Source organism: Phalacrocorax carbo, chromosome 2, assembly GCF_963921805.1.
Source record: "Phalacrocorax carbo chromosome 2, bPhaCar2.1, whole genome shotgun sequence".
NCBI classification, from domain to species: domain Eukaryota; kingdom Metazoa; phylum Chordata; class Aves; order Suliformes; family Phalacrocoracidae; genus Phalacrocorax; species Phalacrocorax carbo.
Genome location: NC_087514.1, coordinates 34730697 through 34750325, shown reverse-complemented (window position 1 = coordinate 34750325; position 19629 = coordinate 34730697). Strand labels below are relative to the sequence as shown.

Below are 19629 nucleotides of genomic sequence, written 5' to 3'. Positions count from 1 at the left end.
ATCATAGGACTACTTACACACATGTTCTGTATACTTCTCTGAATTCCTGTGGTAGACTTGTGGAGCATGCAGCTTCATCTTTAGGGAGTCTGGGGCCTCCCTCCCTTATTGTGTGAGTCTGGCCTTCTCCCGAGAACTTCTAATTGCCCCAACATGAAGAATGTCCCATTATACCAGACACGTGAATCAGGAACTGGAACACAGAGAGCCTAAGAAACTTGGCAAAATATCACACAGTGTGTCTACTGAGAAAGCAGAGGAAGTAGTACATCTGTACAAATGTATAAATACATACATAGATAAACTCTCAAAGACAAATCAGCTGTTCCATGATGATGGCAGCATAGACAATAGAGAAGCAACTGTTCCCCAAGGGCATCTTTCTTGGAGGATCCAATGTATTCCACACCAGGGAGAGAATTTCCTTTCAATACATTCTTTCCCAGCATGCCTCTTTTGGTTTACATCTTTTGTATTATGAAGGCAAACCAATAAGTCTTAAAACAGCTATTTTGTAATGAGTTTGATGCATTCCATTTCTTCTAACCAACGCATCATCCTGACTTAAATGGTCTTTTTGTTTCCTTTCCTCAGGGAAAGGTGGACACTCTCAAATTCACTCATGTTAGCATACCATTAAACTACACATACAAACTTTCTAGGAAAAAACAATCTGAATACTTCACTAAAACATCCTACTGTCAGGCTGGCAAAAACATGCATAGATCTTTCCTTTCCTTGGACAAAAAAACATGTTTGTATAAATCAGTATGAGAAAATACACTGAAAGTTAGCAAGCATTAATTTATATAGTGTGATATGATTTATGGAGTGCAGTTATTTTTATGGTGACCTCAACATATTTCCTGGGGTTAGTGACTGAATTTTACAAATTATTTAATAGGTAAATACATTGTCTTTCAGCAATCTTAACTGATGTTTGCTTTTACACTTTTTTAATTAAGTTTTTAGTTTTACGTAAAATATTTAAATAAATGACAACTTTAGGTTCATCATCTAGAAAATAAAAATGCCATACTGTAATTAGGCTATAGGTTAGACTTAAGAGAGACTTCTTACTGAAAATGTAGATGTGAAGTTTTAGATCTATAGCTATGTTAAGTAGCAGTGTTAAGACAAATTTATAAAAATGCCATTCTTCTCCATTTATGTATTACCTTAGAAAATAAAATTGACTTATATTTTTAACATAAATATGAACATAGTAGTGTTTGTTCTTGTGTTCTGAATGCTGCTGTGCTCTATAGAGAGCATGAGGAATACACAAGAATCACAGACGTAGCTGGGTTCTAAATAACTTTGGTAATTATATGAGCACATACAAGGCTGAGGTCCATCTTCTGGATCTGGTGTCTTCAGAACCTGAAGATAGAGGGAGGTTCTCCCCTTCACAGTTGCTTGAAGTTATACCTCCGAATTCTCCAACACTGTAGTTAACCCAGAATACAGCCACTCGCCTGCTGCAAGCTGCCTGTCCTCTTTTGATCTGTATTTTGGAGATTACATCCCCCCTCAGATCTCCTGTCATAACTGCATGCATGCCCAGTACTGTTGGAGTCATCTGATTAAAAAGCAAACAAGTTGACATAATTTTTAAGTTAAGCTGGATAATTTTGACATGGTCACATCAGGAGTGGTTGACAGCACAGCTCAGGAACTGGCAGCTTTCAGCTGGCGGTGGCTGAAGAGCCACAGAAGTGGTTGGAGCAAGGGTGGGACTGCCGGGCTCTTCAGCACTCACCTGGCTCAGCCCTGTCAGCCTCAGCTGCTACGGCCAACACTCAGGCCTTCTTCTGCACTAAAGACCTGAGCTATGTGTTTCTGAGTGGACTGTGTTGAAGCAGTTGAAGTGCAACACGTTCAACTGAAACCAGCCATGAGGCGTTGGCATCCACTTTCCTAAAGCAGCACTTTCCAGCCGGTGATCTGTGAATCACTGTGGCATGTGTAGTTTAAGGAGAACGTGACAAATAACGTAAATAAAAACATGAGTATTGCCATGAGCCTGTACCTCCACTGAAAAGAAAAGGTGGGGATCTACAATAGAATAAGTTAAAAAAACATTCCTTTAAACAATTTAACACCCAAAATGGGCTCTAAAGTTATTCTGTAATTCTTTAAATCCAGTGCCAAGCACAATGCATTCTGGGATGCTATAAAAATAGCTGGTAAACTTTAAGATTTAAACAAAGTTGAATTGTCACATCTCTGCATCTACATAAGAGTAAAAATAGACCAGACAAACCACTTAGTTTTAACCATCATTATTAACCCAGACAAATGGAATTTGTTTAAAGAATTCATTAGACTTCTAGGGTGCTCTTTTTGCTGTGGAGCCCAACTGCAAACATTGCAGAAGTTTCCATTAGTTGATGTCATGGAGATTGAATTATTCCCCATTCTCAGCAAAAGATGATTTTCATATGCTATGTCTACACTGTCAATATCAATGTATACACACTGTTTATCAGTATACACAGTGTGAATGATACTCACTTATTATTTGTTTTTGCCCTGCCTACATTTTGAATTCAATCATTCCTAACTGAATCAACGAGGTGGAACTACTTTGTGTACAAATTCTGTATCAGATGCGCGCTTATCCTGATAATGTCTGCTCTAGCCTGTTTCAGTTTTGCTCTGTTCTCATATTGGTACTGTTTAAATCTCTTTCAACAGCAATGTCCTCTGCTTACCTATCCTACAGTTTCCAAGGTGTCTCCCAAGACCTGTACCTCCTGGGAGGCAGTCTAGGGCGACCACTGCATAATCAAACATAGAGGGAGAAGTCTCCACTTGAGTAAGGATCATTTCAGAATAGCCCATATAGGGCAGAGCACATAGACTAGAAGATATGTATCCATGCTGAAATTGCCATGCATATAAACACTTTTGATCAGCTTTATGGATAAGCATGAGGTATATTTTAAATCATGTTAAAGGCATCAAATAATGACAGAACAATACACTTCACCAAGCAACAAATCCTTAGAAAGCTGATCTTCTATGACCATTGCTTTTAGATATGGTATGCTGAAGTACTTAAAATAACTATAAGATATTTTTCATTTCAGTATTTGTTCATGCATGCATCTCTTGACTGTATTTTGGGAGGAAAATAAATTAATCACAATTTGCATAAAGCTTACCACGAACATGGCCTGGATTGAGCAACAAGGTCAAAATAATATCTCCAAATACACAGTTACCATCTTCATCTGGGGGATCGTTTTCATTATATTTGGTCTCATTACACAGTAACTGCATTTGTGCTTCTGAGCCCTTTTTCCTGCTTTAGCCTGGCAGGATTTCTAATCAGAAAAACAAACACGGTGAACATGATTTGTACTTTTACACATTCACTACCGTTATGTTAATGCCAGTGTCCTAGATGATGATGTGCCCCCCCACCCTCTATTTGCATGATGAGGGGATGTGCTTTTTCCAGGGAGGGCATTGATGGGATCGCTGACATGGGTCAGGTGGAACGAACAGGACGGAGACCGTGGCTCTTATACTCTATTTATCAATCTATCTACATGGTGAATCTTCGTGGGGTGAAAGGGTCAAGAAGGGAGGCGGGGATGGGGGGGGCGGCGGAGTGAAAGAAGCATTCAAGCAGCGTGAAACCTTTCGGCTGCCGATCGTTTCCTTTTCCCACGCAGTACGTGGGACGCCTCGCGTGTAGCCTTTTGACAGGCCGGCGGGATTTAGCTCACTTTCTCACTTCAAGGCAGTCGCTACGGCTGGGGCGCTAGCTCTGCCCTCGCCCCAGCTGCGGGCAGCCTCACTGTGCCCGCTGGCGGAGGCAGCGGGGGCACCGGGGGTGGCGGGGGAGCGGCGGGCAGGGCCGGGCAGGGCCGGGCAGGGCCGGGCAGGGCCGGGCAGGGCCGGGCAGCGCGGCCCGGCGCCGCTAGGTGGCACGGCTGGGTCTTGCACGGCGCCCGCGCCCCGCCGCCGCCCGCGGTACCTGCGGCGCTGCCCTGCCCACCCCTGCCCATCCCTGCCCTGCCCACCCCTGCCCATCCCTGCCCTGCCCACCCCTGCCCACCCCTGCCCATCCCGGCCCTGCCCGGACCGGACCGGCGCACCCCGCCGCCTCCGCACAGCCGCAGCCCCCCCCCGCCCCCATTCCCGTTATCTAGAGAGGGGCACCAGGACCCTCCTCGCCCCCCTCCTTACACCGCTGCTAATGAGGGGAACTGCCGGGGGGAGGAGGGGGGCGCAAATCATCTTAAAAGAGAGGCGGAAAATTACCATGGGCAACCGCCACGAGGCTGGTTTTGTTTCTCGGCTCTCGCAGTAAACTCTTGTAATCTGCAGTCATTAGCATAATCTTCAAAGATCTTTAGGGGGATAATCTTTAAAATGCCTAGGGTGCTCGCTTGTGAGGCTCCTAAATAGGATATCATTGGAGGACGGTCAATACCCTTTGAGGTGCCTTTCTGCGGATTCGAGGGGTTCCTCTCCGCCTTCTGCTGCGGCGGACAATAATGCAATCTCCGCCTTGACGGGGGTCAGAAGAGCATTGCAGCTCTGGATACTCAAACCTGCTCTCTCTCTCGCGGGCTTTTAATTTACGAGGGGGAGAAGGCATGTATTTCCCCCTCGAAGTTTACTTTTCGTGAAGGGTAATTATCTCACTTGCATTTGAACTCTTCGGGGGACTAGAACGAGTTTCCAATCGTTCGATTCCTCCGTCTGAAATCTATAGCTCTTTTGTGTGAACCTTCCGAGCTCTGGAAATGAACAACCCAACCCGCGGTTTGCAGAAATGTTCATTGCAGCGAAGGGCGTGTTCGGAGAATACAAACAGCACCCACAGATAGTTGCCAAGGGCACCTAATACATCTTTGCATTACACCTTGAACCAGTCTGCCCGTATCTCCGAGTTTTTATTGCACGGATCATAAATGATTGTAAAGTCTGCAAATCTCTCATGAAACCCTGGCAATTAACAGTTTAGCCAGGGAACCTTTAAAGAAAAGAGTCGCTAATGCAGCCCTTGAAATCGGTTCATAGCCGCGTGGTGCCGGCGTAATCTCGCGATTCAGAGTTTTAAGAGGTTTACAGCTTTTCTTTTTCTGTCGAACAATGCACTTTCTCTCTCACTCTGTTTTTCAAGGCAGGAAAACCCAGGAACATTAGTTAGTACCAGAATGCCAGGTGCTGTCTGATCAGGAGGAGGGGGAAAGGGCTCTGCAGAAGCCAGCCTGAACGCTCGACACCAGAACCTGTAAAATCAGACCGCGCTTCCCATTTATGGTTTCAGGTAACCACATAACACTAGCTGTTTCTTTAAACCGGTTTGGTCCTGATCGTTTCCTGTGCTGCGCTTTTAAAGCCAGGAGCACCCCGTGACCCTAAGTGACTGTAGTTCCCGGCAGCCGTTTGCATGGTTTTCGAAGGCACGTTGGGGTCCTTTATCAACTCTTCGTGCTAACAAAGAAAAGGCGCTTGCCTGAAGATGGGAAAGTTTTTCATGGGAAGCTCCTGCGAGGAGAGAAGTGCCCAGTTTCCCATAAATGATTTACAAGGGATGGATCAGTGACAGGGAAAAAGCAGCCTAGGGGCGGGAGAGAGGGCACGCAAACAGTCGCTTCACCCGCAGGTTAATGATACCGGAACGAAGCGAGCGGGGAGCGGGCGGGTGGCCGCGACGGGCGGCCGCCCCCTCCCCCCCGCCCCCCGCCCCGAGCCTGCCCCCAGCCCCAGCCCTTGCCCCGCCGCCCGCAGAGGCAGCTCCGGCAGCTCCCTTGTTTTCTCCCCAGATAAACTGCCTGGTGAGGGGTAGCCAAACGCTGCTCCGAAGGAGACGCTGGCAGAGGTGGCCGGCAGCGTCCTGCGGGATCGCGCCGGGGCGCGGGTCCCTCGCCCGGCGGGGACGACGGAGCTGAGCCGGCGGCCGCAACCCGGCCAGCAGCCGCCCGGCGGGTGTCTTAGAGGGGCTTCTGTAAATTGGCACGGAAACTCTACTGTCTGGGACTTCCCCCGCGAGGTCAACGCCTAGAAATATTCGTTGTCTCCGCTGCAAAGGGCTACCTGGATTTCCTCCCCTCCCTCACCCTCAGTACCGTCTCCCAGCCCTGCCTCCCGGGATGTAGTTAGGGGATAGAGGTGGTCAGCAAAGGGGCATCTCCTGCCCGCGATGGCCCAGCTGGTGCTTTCAGGGGTCTCGGGCACAGGGTCCCCGCCGTTGCCCTAGTGCTCAATCCTCAACGGGGTGGGGGTCGGGGGGGGGGCAGGACTGGAGGTGGCGGGAGCCCCCACCCTTGGGGGAAGCGGGAAGGTCCCCCGGCCAGGGGCGCCGGGGCAATTCACAGCTATTGCGGCTCTTTGGGCGGTCGCATGATTTCATCGTGGAGGTGACACGTGAAAATGCTGCTTCAGAGGTAGCACTGGCGGCGAGGTGACCGTCAAGGGACTCTATGCTGCCCCCCACCCTGCCTCAAAAACGTTGTTGATAACTAAAAGAGGCAACCACTTCATAAAAACCCTTTAAGGAAAGGCTGAACTCGAAATGAAAACCACTAGTTACATTAAGGTTAAATCAAACGTGGCCTTATGTGATGAGAAATAGGCGCGAATATTCCCCGCACAGGAAAGAAATTCCATTTGCTATTCTGCAAGCTATTTGCTTTTGGCACGAAGCCGTACCTTTCCTGCAGAAAGAATAATAATAACGTTTGTACAGGCTGAAGTGACTGGAATCAAAACGTCCTGAGCCCCCTCTCGCCATCAAATCCGCCCGCATCTGTGTTTACGATCCAGATGCAAGTGTGGCAATATAGTCGCTACAGATGCCCACATGGCTTTAGTATGTTAACTTTACTGTAATTAAGACAGCGGAGAAAGGAGGACCAATCCTCTTTATTCCTATAAGGAAACTGGTTATTAGCCCAGGACATATGGCTGAGATTCTCAGGAGAAACGTGAAAAACAACCCTCATGTAAGTGACAGTCACTTTTCAAACCGGCTATTTGCGCCTGCGGACTGCTCCGAAGCGCGCTGCAGCCGGCAGCAGTAACGTTTATTTCATTGTCAGTGCTGCCCTTGCCTGCAGTATTTTATCTGCGGCAGGAGATGGGCAAGAACTCCTCAGGAACAAGTCTTCCTCGGCGACTTTTATTGGCCTTTTAAAAACCACCTTTGAAATAACACCGGAGGACTTGGGATGTATTTACACCTTCCTTGTGGCTATCTGGGCAATTATTTCCAGTGATTATTAATGTTTCGTAATGGGGGGGAATTGTCAAGCAAAATTCCTTTTGTCCCCTCCAAGGGACAATCGAAAGCCCCTAGAAATTGGATCCAGAGTTTCCACGGGCAGACTCTGGAAATGAGGAATTGGCCATCTTAACGAGATACAGCAGCATGGCAAGGTACCACCGGTAAGAAAGTAGAGGAAACTCGCTGATCTCCTCGCTGGGGAAACCAATCAATCACCGGCCGCTTTCAGAGGCTGGAGGAAGAGAACATTTTTCATATTTTTTTTTTCCCCAGCCTCCTTCCTGTGCAGAGCCCGCGCAGCCCCTCTCCTGCGCGAGTGTCGTTAAATCACTGACACGGGTGTGCAGTTATGGGAGTCAGGCGTGTTCACGCATCCACGGCAAGGCGACCCCTTTCCTGCGGGGACTTTCTTCTGTCTTGCACGGGAACTTCTGCCAAATATCCTCCTGTCACGCCGCCAAGGAGGCCCCCTCCGACGGTATTTAGAGTGACAAGACACCACCTTCCCTGCCTTGAATTATTTCCTTTCTTCCTGATGCCTCTGAGGGTGTGAGCTGGTGGTATCATAGGCAAGGCGTTAATTATTGTTTCGTGCCTGTGAACGTTCAATGTCGGCGGGCAATGACAATTATTATTTTATAAATACTTCCTTGTGTCACCTCCTTCCCGACGGTAAGAGGCCGACGAGGGGTCTCTAGTGCAGGGAACCCACAGTTTGCAGCGGATCCCCGTATTTCGTCCCGTTTCTTTATATAACCAGGCGCCTAACTAAAAAGAGGGGGAGCTTCCTCGCCCCCCACCCCCTTCGTGACAGCTTCAGTGGAGCAAAGGGAGCGACACCCGCCGGGGAACCCTTGAGGTCTGGGCTCCCGCAAATCTGTGGCTACCAAAGACGGCGGAGAGCTGAGGACTGCGGGCCGGGGGAGCAGCCCAGCGGCAGGGGGTCACCGCTCGCTCGGGCCCTGCGGAGGGGCTGGGCTGGCCGCCGGGGGCAGAGGGGGGTTATTCCGCCCCTCCCCGCCCGGCGGCAGGGGAGCAGCCCGGCGTGGGGCGGCCGGCGCGGCGCAGCCGAGGAAGCGGGGGACCGGCCGCTGCCTGGCCCGGCGGCCGGGGGCGCTGCCGCGGAGCCAGCAGGGGGGCACCGCCGCGCAAAGCCCCGCCGCCACACCGCGGCTGCCGCCCGCCGCGGCCCAGCGGGGCCGGGCCCAGGCGAGCCGGGCCGGGGCGGGAGCTCCGGGCCCGCCCGGCGGCGGGGCGCGGGCGGCGCGCAGGGCCAGCCGCGCTCGGCGGCTGCAGCAGCTTTCAGTTTTCATTGAGGCTGCTGGTTACTGTTTAACATCCCCACCCACGTTTCAGTTTGTTTAGTAAATCGATCTGATGCTTGGGCTGAGGCTGCTGCCCTGTCGCCATTGAGCAAAGTTAATCCCCCCCCTCCCGCTCCACACACTCTCCTCCTCCTCCTGCCGCCGCCACAGCATATGGTAACGGCGGTGCCAGCCACACCAAACAAGTCACGCAGCCGGGACGCCCGCGGGGAGCCGGGGGGTGCGGGGGAGGCCGGCGGCCCGGGGGATGCCGCCGCCCTGAGCCGCGACCGCGCCGCCGGAGGCCGAGGGACGGGGCGGCCCCGCCGGTAAGTTCCCGGGGGGTGGCGGCGCCGGCGGCCGCCCTGTGACAGAGCCCCGCTCACCCCGCCGTGACGGCCTCGACGTGCACCGCGGGGGAAGCTGACCCGGCTCCCGGCAAAACGGGCGGCAGCCGGTCTGGGGCGGGGGGCGAGGGGGTGTATTTCAGTTTATACATTTTTTTGGGGGGGGTGGAGGGGGATAGCCTGGTCACGTGCCCCTGCTGTCGGCCCCCGGGGCGCTGCGGAGGAATGCGCGGCGCAGGGCGCAACCCCGGGCCCCTGGGGAGGGGTGCGGGGGGGGTGCGGGGGTGCCTTGGCCGCAGGACGGGGCAGCGGGAGCCCGGGGCAGCCCAGCCCCCCCCCTGCGCCCTCCTGAGCCCCCGCCGGACGGTCGCGCAGCTGCCTGGGGCTGTGCTGGCATGTGTGAGTCCTTAGCAGTCGAAGTCCCGGCTTTGCGTCCGGTTTAGGAAGATTTTCTACAGGCTTTTGGTTTTGCCTCCCTTATTTATTTCTCCGCCCCCGCCCTCATGATCACCTGTACAGCAGGTGGATTTGTTGTTGTAGGGCTGCTCCTAGCAATAGCACTTGGCCATTGCTTGGATGCCTTGGTGGAGAATCCCAAAATACCCCCTTTAGGGGAAAAATAAAAGAGGAAACTTCAAAATTCATGTTTGCACAGGCAAAGCAAGCAGTTTTGTTTTGCAAGCAGTTCCAGCAGTGTTTCCAGTGCTTTTACAGTGTTGCACGTGCACTGTTTACAGGGTACCTTTGATGAAAGCCAACTTTCAGATGTCACACCTGTGAGTTGAACATCTGTTCCTGTACACTGAAATGGGAGAAATAGTCAAGCATTTTGCAAAATAGACAGTAGGCTGCAATAACAGTATTTTAAAGCGTCTTTTCACGTTTGCCATAGTGAACACTATGCCACAGTAAGCTATGGTTATGTTAAATTGGACCTTCCTTTGTGTAGGCCTGTTCTGTACAGTGCTGCACATACTTTGATTTAATGTGATTTCTCATCCATATTACAAAGACAGTAGAGTAGTTTAAGGTGACATCTCCTTTGTTACGGGTGCTGAGTTTGTTAAAACTGAGTTAGTGAATAAGGCTGATTATGCTACACAGTTTTCAAAGGCCCTGAGTCTCTTATGTGCTGAGAAAATTACAAAGTGCTATGTAATTCCCCATATCCCTTAACAACAGAAGTTCTTACAACGTATATAAGAGTTATATGAAACATTTATATACATGCAGGTGATTTTCAAATATTATGAACGCTATTTTGGTAATTTCTTTCTTTTCCCTTTTCCTTTTTCTAGTAATATAAGGGGGAAAGGAACAAAATTCTTAAAATGCTCTGTTGTAACTCAGTTCACACTTCTCATTATCCTTCAGTCTCTGAAGTGTTGAGAGGAAATAATAATTTTAAAAGTGGTATTTCCATTGCCCTGTACTCAGCTCCCTGACCCTATCTCTCTTACTGAAGTGCACCAGGCTGCCTAAGGCTCACGTCATACATGTATTTTAAAAAATAAAAAATCAGGTGTAGGGTACGACCAGGATGCTGTTATCTTGTTCATGACATTATCTTTGATTTTAGCAGCTCACGCATTTGGAGCCATTTCCCAGAGCACAAAATTTTGTGTTTCCTTAACACAAAGCATAACTTTCTCTGCACCCTATCTCACATAACTAGAGGAATGTCCCTATTCCAAAATTTTGTACTCAGTAACAGTAGTGTAAAACCAGAGCAATGCAGAGGTCCAGTTTGCATTTCCAAGATGGTTATTGTAAGTATCCTTTGGCAGCGTATTGGGAAAAGCTTCAGGTGTCACTGAGCTACCAGTTCCCTCTGTCCTGCCTCCCACCAGGGAAGAACATGGCAGGTACAGGCAAGGAAAATGGGATTCCTGTGGCCTGGCTGTAATAGCCAGTTCTTTGGATGGCCAAGTGATGTTTACTGCTAATTTGTGCACATCATTAAATCGTCACTGGGCCAATTTTCTGCCCTGGTTTTAGCTGGGGTAGAGTTAATTTTCTTTCTAGTAGCTGATACAGTGCTGTGTTTTGCATTTAGGATGAGAATAATGCTGATCACACACTGATGTTTTAGTCACTGCTGAGCAGTGCTCACACAGAGTCAAGGCCTTTTCTGCATCTACCCCAGCCCACCAGCGAGGAGGCTGGGGGTGCACAAGAAATTGGGAGGGGACTGACCGAAGGGATATTCCACACCATACGACATCATGCTCAGTAGCTAGCCGGGGGTCTGCTGCTCAGGAACTGGCTGAGCATCGATCAGTGGTGAGGAATTGCATTGTGCGTCACTTCTTTTGTATATTCTTTTATCATTATTATTGTTATTATTCTTTTCCCTTTCTTCTCAGTCCTATTAAATTGTCTTTATCTCATCCCATGAGTTTTACCTTTTTTTTACCTCCCACTGAGGGGGAGTGAGCAAATGGCTGTGTGGTGTTCAGCTGCCTGCTGGGTTAAACCACAACACTCCCTAACAAAAGTGTTCTAGTATAAACACATTTCTGCTACTCCTGTTCCTCAAGATATGGCCTAGTATTGCTTTGCCAAATTTGAATCTCTGAATCAAATCCTATTTAATTCCTCTGAGTTTACCAAACAACCACAGTAGTGCAAGAACAGAACTTGGTTGTTATGCTTGACATGGCTCCTGATTCAAACTTTGTGGCAGAATTTATATAATGTGCATATGGACTCAATACTATGAGAGGTTGGTCCCTGTTGTCTCTTCAAGCTCTTTATGGCTGGGGTGGAAAGATAGGCTCCATCACATGTCATCAGTGTTACCTGCAAATCTGTATCATGTACATAAATGTCCACTGGCTACAAGAAACAAAATATCACTTTAAACCACACTAATTCTTCTTAGCAGGTCATTAATTGAAAGAGGCCTCCTGAAAAAAATTCCAAACTAGTAATATGGTAACCCCCATGATGGAAAAAAACATCAAGTTTTTGTTTGTTCTTGTTTATTTGGGAATTGAGTCTATTATAACAAAATAATGATTTACAAGTGATTTCAGACTGCATCGTTGGTATAATGTGGTTCTGAGCTGAGGAGGTTGTGCTTTTACATCTGTCAAGTAGTAGGGGCAATGTACTCCATTTATTAATTGATAAACGGACTCTTTCAATGCGGGGATCTCTCTGCCTCACTTCTCAACGATTTCAAAGTTCTGTCTCTTGCTTGTGAGCTTTGAAATATTCTCTGATTTATTTATTTTCATTTTTTATTTAACAAAGTGGTTCAGCTTTTCGGAAGTCTTTCTTTTGCTCTCTTTCTGCACTTAAAAATGGATGAAACAATCTACACTGTTTAATATCAAGCCTGAAAATTAGTTTGATTTGCCTATGTTGTGTCATGTTGATATGAGAGATGAAATATTAGATAATTGCATTATTCTGGTAATACAGACTGGTTTAAAATATAAAGAAAGGCTTTATTTCTGTGGCGAATACTTACCTCTTGTGTATGTTAATATGTTTTGTGGTAGAATTTAAATTCTCTGCGAAATTATTGCTGCAACATAAAATAACATAAGGTTGCAGGAAGGTGTGGCTCTTAGGTTTTAACGTGTTTTAATGAATGATGCATTATATAACACACCGTGATGAGAAAATACGGAAAAATGCATTTCTAATGGATTAAGATGTTTTAATGTCTTGCAACAGCTTTGATTGAATCAAATATTTTTCTTTTCAAATTTTCAATTTTAAAACAGCACACCCTAAAAACCAGGTCAGAATGCTGTGTGTAATGCCAGAGCTGAGATCTATCAAACTGAAAGGCTCCAACAACATTTTCAAACCTTTCTCAATTGTCAATTTAAGTTAATTGAAATTGAAAGGTCTCGCTTTCAGGATTGGGCCATTTAAATAGAAGCCTGCTGCTTTCATTTTGTAGAAAGGCAATCTCCCTCCACATACGTGTTTTTAAAAGGTTCATTCATAATTCTCCCTTCACACTTCTATTGGAAATGACAGAATTCATTATTTTGAGTTCTTGGACTATTTTTCTGCAACTTGGGTGATGAATTGTATGAGATCTAGCTCGTAACGTGGCATGGCAACCCACAAGATTTAACATTCTCAAGACTCGATCTGTCTCTTTCTGGCATTTGGCTGGCACAGGTGCAGGAAGCCTCCATGTGCATCTTCTGCCTCTTACGGAGGAGTAGGTTGGGATTTTTTTATTTAATACTGAGTAGGAAAAAGACTTGCACCCTTGCTCAGTAATTCACTAGAGGTATCCAGGCAACAAGGACATACATTACAGTCAGCAGTATACAAAGTGCTGTGTGAATTTTCCTTGCCTCCTGTTTATCTAGGAATCCAACTGCAATAGACCTATACAAATAGCGCACTGCTTCCGCTATCTATTCCCAGCATGGTAAAGTTTGTGCCTAGGCTTCTTTTTTTTTTTTTAACTTGAATTTAGTTCTCTGATGGAAGAGGATTTCTTGGTGTATGTGTATGACAGTACCTGCCCAAACCTGGTGATTAGGCTCAGGTGGGAGTGAGGGATCGAGCCTCCGTGAAATGGCAAATGCGGTTCAGCTTGCTATTGACAGTGCATCTATGGCAATGGTGCAATGAGAATCCCCTTTTTGAGAATCATTTTTGTATGGGGTTGCTAGGCTACACCAGCCTGGTTTGTACTTGTCTTAGACAATAGCAATGTCCATCAGTAACCAGCTACTTGCTAACCAAAATAGGCCTCCCTGGCAGAAAGTTATGCAGATTGAATTTCCCTTTTTCTTTGTTAAACAAGATGTTTTTTCATTAACTGCTGACATGTGAAGTATCAACACTGGGCACTTGGCGGGACCAGTTTATATGCTCAGAGCTGGTCCAGATGCTTGATGATTGCTCACCACACTGATCGTGTTGCCTCATGTCTCTCAGGCACTTTTTGTGTCTCCCACAGCTGCGCAGTTTCTTTTTTTTTTTTTAAATTTATAACCGTGATGAGAAAGATGGTTCATTTCGAAACCACTTATTTCAGAATCACACCTCAAACTGTCTTGCAGACAGTGTCTTTTGCTATATCCTTGAGGATAATAATATTTATTCCTTTTGCATGGAAATGTCAGACATTAGTGGATGAAATTCCCTCAGTAGAGGTCTGGACACTACTCAGAGAAGTGAGATAGTGACCACGCTGTGATTGCGTATTAATACACACTGACTGACCGCTCTCTGCACCTGATAGGTATAGTCAGGTGTTGGCTTGTACCTGCTGTTATAGTTCCAAGGTTAAATTATGATTTTGGAAACGCGTAGGATTTTGTTCACCAAACTGCTAAATACTTCACCTGTTTGCTACTCCCCTGCTCCCAACTGCTCAACAAGTTGAAACCAGTCTTTTCTGCTGGACCGTGTGGTAGCCACGCACTGACCCTGTTAGGCGGGATAGCGATCCCGTACGTTGTTGGCTGCGTGTGTAGTTTTATATGGTTTCTGGGTGGTTACCCTTCAATCCATATTTCTTCTTTTGTCCTCACAAAAATAGAAGTAGGCTTTTTACTTACGAACAATGAAAACAATGCATAGCTTTTGCTGCTAGTTCTGATTTGGGTTGTAGACGCTGTCTACATAATAGGTATGTATTGTTCTTATTTAATACCCTTCTTGCCTTTTGGGAGAACAGTGATATTCCTGGCTTTAATGTCCAAATCCAAAACATTTCAAAAAGATTTACATTTTTAAAGAGGCTTTAATGTCTTCCGAGCCTCTTGTCTCAGTTCACGTTTTACAGTGTCTTACCCGATATTATTGCTTTTACCTTTCTTTTTTTTTCCTTTTATCTGACTCTCTGAGCGTCAGTGACTTTTTATATTAATATTAAACAAGTAATTTTAACGAGCAGTGTAGGGAGACTTAGAGACAATGCTTTTTAATTTATTTCAGTTTTGAAGTGCCAGAACTTGGTCTGACATAAGATTAAGGCAGAAATTTAGATTTGATCATAGCAATATGAATAACTTTGGCCATGATACTAAGAGGGAAAAAAATACAAAGAAAGGCATTCAGTTTTAATATGAAATTTATCTTTCTGTGTTTCATTTCAGAATCTTCTAGATAAATTACAGGAATACAAACTAGTCCATTTACGAGTTTGGTGTTGACACTGAAGCTTCCATGGAAAATTGCATCATTGTATCAAAGACAAAACACTATCTGCAAAAATAGGAAAAAAAAAATAAAAGGAAGCCTCACTGGAATTTCCCGAAAGAGCAAAAAGTAGCCTTTGGATTAGGGGGAAGAAGTTTTACTTGTAAAAATGTAAAATGCATTAAGCTAATTGCAGGTGTGTTAGGTTAACTTTGTGAGTGGTTTTTGTTTGTTTGTTGGTTATGGCTTTTTTTTTGTTTAAAGCGAGTCAAGATGAAAAGAACTTATCTCAGATAAAAAGTACTTTATAGGGTCTGTATCTCCTTAACTGCTGTTATAAAGCATTGAGAGTAAAACACAAATGGGATGAACCAGAGCCCCAGCTCCCACGAACTGAAAATCCATACTACATTTAAAAATGTAGGTGCATTCTATACTTCACAGAACAGAAGTCTGGTCTGAGCTTTTGGGTTGATCTGGGATCCATCTCCTCAGCCAAATTTTTCAGGCTTCATTCAGATGCCCCTGTTTGCAGATAAGTAAGAGCAGAGAAGAAACAGTACAAGTTCCCTGAAGCAGGCTGGTGCATTTCACTTCCATTTTCCGGCTCAGCCAAAACAACTGAGGCAGCTTAAAGCGCTGGCACCGCTTGCTTGTCCACTTCAACTCCCACCTCTCCTGAAGGTCATTGTCCCCATAACAAGGGTGCCAGGATAAATACATATCCTTGTCCGCAGTTGAGATAGTTGCTTAAATTGCTGGGTACAGGGATGTTTGCGTTGGCCTAGTGGATGTTGAACTTCCATGGCTGAGGTCCAGGCGCATACCTACCTCTGCTGTCCCCATTGAAAGGAATGGTCAGCTCTGAAGAGAGCCACTGAGGCTGAAGTTCTAGAATATTGCAGCCAGACCTCAACAAATTGTTCTGTCAACAAAATCAGTCATTTTATTTCTTGCCAGAAAGAGTAAGCTGACTGCTGGGTATATAATGGTAGGGGTATTTGCCTGCTCGAAAATTGACAGAGGGCAACTCATTTCTCATTTTTAACATCATGTTGATGAGTGGTAAAAAGGAGAGCAAGCAACTCCACTATAGTAATCTTTCCAATAGCAAGTCTATAAAGACCTTTTTATAATGGAGCAAGACCAGGAAACTTTAAATGAATAGGCTTACATTTCAAGTGCAAGGAAATGTTTAGCAGTTTGCAGGCTCTGCCTGAGAAAGGGATTAAAATTTTAACAGAAATTTTACCATTAATTTTGTTAGTAAAAAACTTAATAGTGAAGTTTTTATCTTATTTTAGTCCAATAGGCCAAGTAATTTATTTCCCAAGACGTATTTGAAGCTGAAAGAGGGCAGAAAATGAAAAACACTCCCAATGATCATTCCCAAGTTTCTGTGGTACCAGAGAGCATAAATGAGCATTCTGAAATTAAGATACATGTATGAATTGCAAAAACCTCGGCAGGTAGAAAATGAGCACAGCTTTGAATGGCCTGAAGAAATATCTGTGAGATTGCAACAAACTTCTTAACCCTTTATGATCTCCTTTTGCATCTGTCAGCCTTGAATTTGCAAGGCTGGTCTCTTGCTTTCCATTAGAAGATGAAAAGCAGCGTTGTAGAGCAGTTAAAGCCAACAAGATGCTTGTTAAACCTCAGCTGTATAAGGAAGGTCGCAAAGGAAAAACTCTCCTGGTGCAGAAGTATTTCATTAGTTGGGCAAGGTAACATAGTTAAATAGTTGTAGGGAACCTGCTGTTTAAAACTAAACACATTATCAAACCCAGAAAGACAGTAGGAAGTCACTATGAAAACAGCTTCTTTGTCTGCCTTGTCTGGTATGTTTAGGTGGTCAGAGTAATAGATTTCTATTTTTCAGCTTAAGAGCTCTATTCTACCTCACATCAATACAACTGGAAGTAGAAACTTTGAGGAGCCCTGGCATCAACCCACTAATAGTTTAGAAATTGTAAAACAGATTGTGTCGTGCAATTGTCTGCAAAGGATCCATCTGCCCACCACAAGTGCAGCTTGTGATCCCGGAAAACTGAAGATGATCCTTTGCTCTTAGCTAAATTTAGAATTCAACGTGTCCTGTAATCCTTGATAAGTCAAGATATATTTTTTCAGATATCAAGAAAAATCTGTGGCTTGCTAGTGGTTGCTGTTTGCAGGAACCCCTTTCTTTTGGCTGAGGTGCTTTCCATATACAGTTTGGATTAGGTGTGCCATAGAACACAAAGATCCTCATCTTTGCCCTTCTGCATCCCAATCCTAATGCCACTGAATTCAAAATTCTAACTCATTTTGGGTCAGACCCAATGTTGGTTATTTGAGATGACCCTGACCATAGAGTTGGTATAGTTATATTAGAATTGCAAGAAGAGCTTGTGTACGTACAAGGGTATCTTCCAGCTGGGAACACTGGGAACTACTTATTATATATATATATATATATATATATATATATATATATATATCTCAAGGTTTAGATACAACATTTGGATGAATGTGTATTTTCTATGGCTGGGGAGTAAATCCATGAATCATATGAGTCTGCATCTTGCTTACCTTCTTGCCCTGATACAAAACATTTAATGCTGTTGTTAGTATGTGACATAGTTAGATTCCTGTTGAAAATCAATAAACTTCCCATAAAGCAAGCTTTACATCCTTCCCTAAATTAATTTTAAATCATTTTGTATGCCTCATTAGCCTTGTAATTTAAGAAAGAATAAAAGAAAAAGAAAACAAACCAGCCACCTATTATTAAACAGTGTGTAATTTAATTTTTCCAACCAAAGGGTATGTTTATGACACTAAATATATCTGATAGTCTATAAATACCTGTGTTTATAGTTGAACAAAGCAATGACTCTCAAACTGTGGCCTGTCAAACACTTAGTGATGATACACAGTGTGCTGTAGGTAGTATGATGCCACTGCTACCTTTCTTCCCTCTTTCATTTGCTACATTGCTTTCATGGGAACGAAATGTACCACATTAAATGCATTCCTAAAGATTCTGTGCAACTGCCCATTAGAAGTCAGATGGTCACTGTGAATAGATACAGACATTGTGTTATGTACAGGACCTATACTGAAGCACAGTCAACACTTAAAGCAAAAGATATTGAGTTCCTGAGAGGAAAGACACTATATGACATAGAAGAATGTTGTTGACTTTTATATAATACTTCCAGTGAGTGTTTTGGAAGTTCTTTGAGCAGATTACAGTGTGAGAAAGGGTCACTTACTTTTATGCATAGTTGGCAACCTTATATGATACTGAACCTCTAAAATTCCTTGCAGTAACCCTGTGGGAATTATGCCAAATGAACTAAATGGGATGGGGTTGATGATGACCTACAGAAAAAACTGAAGATAGGCTTTATTTGAGTTAGAACGATATTGAATGTCATATGTAATGAATGTGTGAAGAAATTATTTGCTATGCTTATAAGAACAGTGACACCTACTCTTTCGTGTAGTAAAATGTGCAGCAATACCAAAGCAGATGCAGGTATACTAGACTTAGTTGTAAGAAAAAGCAAAGCCTTTAATAGCTGCTTTATTAAACAGATCTTACTTTTTATAATTATTTTTCACTACCTTTATATTTATTTCCAACATACAGTCAATGTTTAGGAATTTTAAATTAAGCAAACTCATTGCTTATTTAAATTTATTTTTTAAGAATAATCTCCACCAAAATAATGCTAAAAGCAATAAATATTTCAGTGGTTTTTTACATAGATCCATAAAATAATATTTAAAATGAAAACATACAATATAAAATAAAATTGAAATAACTGAGTAGTCTAGGTCTTGGCCAACATATTTTTCAGTTTCTAGGAATGTCAGTTAGAACACCCTAGAATGATGTCCCACATGTAAGGACCTTTCTGTAGACTGGTCTTTAAATAAAAAATTAAGATTTAGTAAGCTATGTTAAGAAATTACTTTGGTTGCAATGAAGGAAAGAATCCCAAACATTTTAAATTCCTTAAGCAATTTCTTGATGCCCATTGTCCAAGCAGCTCATTTCAAACTTTCTTCATGTGTCTCTAAAGAGGAACAACTGTGCACATTTTTATTTAAGCAAAATTGCAAATTGTTTAACCCATATGAAGGTAAAACTTGTCTTTTCCTGTTTTCTCTCAGTTTTAGTACATCTCTCTGGCTCTGACAGAATTGCCTTTCCCTAGCTGAATGAACATGAGTGCGTGCAAGTTATTTATAGACTTGAGTACTCATAAACAAGAATAGTGTGCAAAGATAATTTTTTCTGTACAAATGCTGATCAAATATGCCTGGGGTTTTTGTGTATGTGCATTTGGGAGTCTGTGTGGCTTGTTTGTTTGTTTGTTTTCTTTTGGTTTTGTTTGACTTTTGAGTACTCCAAGTTTTGCTAAAGACACAAGAAGAACAGCCAGCTGTATATTAGATGTGGCTGGTTGGTGGGCAGCTGCAGTATGATAAAATGTGGCATACCACGTTCTTGTTTCATCACTGTAAATTTCTTCCAATCAAATACTTTGGAGAGGGAGAGGGTTATTCTTGGAGGAAATTTATTCTTTTTTTATAACTTACT

At 44.5% G+C, this 19629-nt stretch overlaps 1 protein-coding gene across 2 annotated transcripts in view; it reads left to right on the top strand.

Moving 5' to 3' along the window:
- Nucleotides 1–8677: 8677 nt before the first annotated feature.
- Nucleotides 8678–19629, top strand: part of HNF4G (hepatocyte nuclear factor 4 gamma) — a 63795-nt gene continuing 52843 nt past the window's right edge. Inside the window, exon 1 of one of the 2 annotated variants that reach the window (XM_064442517.1) lies at nt 8678–8885. The gene's annotated coding sequence lies outside the window, so the exon portion shown is untranslated. The remainder of the gene's footprint in view (nt 8886–19629) is intronic. The other variant, XM_064442516.1, reaches the window with a different exon arrangement.